General features: G+C 52.1%; 1 protein-coding gene across 1 annotated transcript in view; it reads right to left on the bottom strand.

The window, feature by feature from the left end:
• Nucleotides 1–3,077, bottom strand: part of SORBS1 (sorbin and SH3 domain containing 1) — a gene marked incomplete at its 5' end in the record, with an annotated part of 108,989 nt that overhangs the window by 51,819 nt on the left and 54,093 nt on the right. The gene's annotated exons all lie outside the window — the stretch shown is intronic.

The following is a 3,077-nucleotide window of genomic DNA, read 5'->3' as shown; positions in this document are numbered from 1 at the left end:
TAAAAACAGCCACCTTCATCCGGCACGTCTGCTGACAAGTTCTGCCCAGAAACCGAGAACGGCTGTGATTTATGGCAGCCTGCACATGCCCAGAGAATAGGGCGCACAGTCAACTCTGAGAGCAACGCCGCCCGTGGTTCGCTCACGTGCTCCCGGCAACCCCGTTTCTCTTCTGCAGAAGAGCCGCCCTTCGCTTTTGAGGGCAGGCAGTCTGAGCTGGCTCACAGAGAGGCGGGTCTGTAAAAGGAGGGGGCACCGAGGAAGCCTGGCTGCTGCTGGCTCGCCAGCAAGGTCCTCTCCTTTTATGTTGTTTGCCGGGACAGCACAAAGGGCCCCTTGCCTGAAAGTTGTCAGGGCCCTTATTCCCAGCAAGGTCCGCCAGCCGGGAAAGAGCTGAACGTTCTTTCGGGCTCCCTCTGCCTCTGTGCCCAGGGAACTGGACCTCACCTAGGTGTGACCTTAGGGTTCAGCTTCAGGTTGGCACAGTCTGTACACGCCTAGGCTCTATGCTGAGGTTCAGCTGCACATGTGCAGAGTACTGGGGAAAGGCCAAAGGGCCCCAATGCCTGTACACGGATCCCCCCGCACCCGGCTGCTGCATCACATTCCACGCTTTACCTCGTTTCCTCCAGGACCACCCCAGACTAAACTACGGCTTCCCCTCAAGTCCGCCGAGGCCTCCGTCAAAATGTGCCTCCTTCTCCCCTATTTATCCAAGCACCCATTTCAAGACATAACTTGTCGCCTTTCCAGAAACCCCGATGCCTCCCACCCCTTCACTTAGAATGACAGAATCACAGGGTTGGAAGGGGTCCTAAAAAGGTAAAGGTCTCCCTTGCTCGAAAGCCAGTCGAGTCCGACTCTAGGGTTGCGGTGCTCATCTCCGTTTCAAAGCCGAAGAGCCAGCGCTGTCCGAAGACGTTTCCGTGGTCATGTGGCCGGCATGACTAAACACCGAGGCGCACGGAATGCTGTTCCCTTCCCACCGAAGTGGTACCTATTTATCTACTTGCAATTTCTTGCTTTCGAACGGCTAGGTTGGCAGGAGCTGGAACCAGAGACAGGAGCTCACTCCGTCATGCGGCGCACTCTGGTCTCGAACGGCCGAACGGCCGACCTTCCACAGCCTGCAGTTCAGCGTCTTAACCACTTGAGCCACCGCAGCTGATCTGAGTGTCAAAAAAAGTTTACAGCTCCCTGCCCTCCTCTAAGGGACACAACCCTTCAGGTACTTCAAGAGAGCCACCCTGTCCCCCCCAACTCCACCTCCTCTTCTCCAGACTGAACATTCCCAAGAGGTCCCTCGGCCTTTCCCCGCAGGGCTTCTTGGTCTCCTTTCCCTCCTTCTCAGGGTCCAGCCTCGTCTTCCCCACACATTCCACCTGCCCTCCAGAATCTCAGCCCTCAGCTTTTGAAATAGGAAGCCGGGGAGTTTAGGAATCACAAGCAGACAGAAGGAATGCTGCCTGCTCTTTATTTAAGAGCACCCTGGAGCGGTGTGGAAAGTAAACACGCACCTGCCGCGTGGCTTCCTTCCGAACCACTCCTGCCAGAGTGCATTCGAGACACGAAGCCGTGCACACAGGGACTCCAGACTGAACCTTCCCAAGAGGTCCCTCGGCCTTTCTTCATGGGGCTTCTTGGTCTCCTTCCCCTCCTTCTCAGGGTCTAGCCTCGTCTTCCCCACGCATTCCACCTGCCCTCCAGAATTCAGCCCTCAGCTTTTGAAATAGGAAGCCGGGGATTTCAGAAATCACAAGCAGACAGAAGGAATGCTGCCTGCTCTTTATTTAAGTGCACCCTGGAGCAGATTTTTGCAGCGTTCATTGAAGAGAACTTTGGATTAAAACTTTGGTACGTCGCAACCTTGTGCTGAAAATTATTGTTGAACTCCCTGAGGAAGATTCGGAAACAGAAGGATATCTGGACCTCTGTTGGAGGAAGACACGAGCACATGTTATAAAGAGACTTTAAGGAGTCCTCCCTTGTGAAACTTTTATTTAACAGAGGAGGACGATTATTAAAGGTTGTACAATAGCTTTTGAGATTCTTGGAGATGATTTTTGATATTTTTGATTAAGATGATTTATTATATATGGAGAAATTATTGTAAAAATATTTTTCAAAAAACGTAAAATTATTTATGATATGTTATAATCATCTGTGGACGGTACTTGTTGTATGTTGATGCACACAGGGACGGCACTGCCACGGAATCAGCCTTCAGATTCCATTCCCCCGTAGAGAGTGTGCACGACCTGGTGGCGCACGGAGTGTGTGAGTCGGGCGAGACGTCCCTTAAAGTCTCTCTCCCGGTGGGGAATTAAGGTGGGGCGGGGAATTAAGGCACGGCGTCATCAGCGGAGCGCTCCTGCGAGAACAGTGGCGGCACTCGGAGAGGGGGGCCGAGCACATGACGGGGATCGATTGGGATCCATTAGTAGGAACGAGGGCCGGAAAAGTGAATGGCTGGAGACTCCCCTGTTTTGAAGTCCTTCAGCATGACAGATAGCCACCTTTGTTCTTGTTAAGCAGTGGGGTGGGGTGTGTGTGTGGGGGTTATAAGTTCCTGGAAACAACATTTCTGTTTAATAAAAAGAGCAACCTGAGCAACAACCCCACCAAAGCTCCCTCATGGGGTCAAAGGCAAGATCTGAGCCCAAGCAGCATCTTAGAAGACCGACGTGATTTCCAAGGTATAATCTTTTGAGAGTCAAAGGTCCTTTCCACCACTGTTCCCTCTAAGCTGAGTTAGTGTGAGCTAGATCACAGGTTTTTAGCCTCTGGCTCACACATTTCTGTCTTAGCTCAGGAAGGAGGGCTCCAGAGCAGACTAATTTATGCAGTAGCCAAATCAACTTGCTCACAACTTTAATGCCAGTCGCTCACAAAGCGGAATTGTTGCTCACAAGACTCCACAGCTTAGAGGGAACATTGCTTTCCACTCCGGATTTTCTCAAGGGTTTGAGACAAGGCAATTTAAGACCACGGCAAAACAGCGTCCCAATAACCCGGGGCAAGAAGCAGGCTGAAACTGGGCTGACCACTGAAGGGGGGTCATGCAATGCAGAATTGGG

This window comes from Gekko japonicus, unplaced genomic scaffold (genome assembly GCF_001447785.1).
Source record: "Gekko japonicus isolate JY-2015 unplaced genomic scaffold, Gekko_japonicus_V1.1 scaffold2412, whole genome shotgun sequence".
Classification (NCBI taxonomy): Eukaryota; Metazoa; Chordata; class Lepidosauria; order Squamata; family Gekkonidae; genus Gekko; species Gekko japonicus.
The sequence above is the reverse complement of the archived record's forward strand: the minus strand, read 5'-3'. Positions and strand labels throughout refer to the sequence as shown.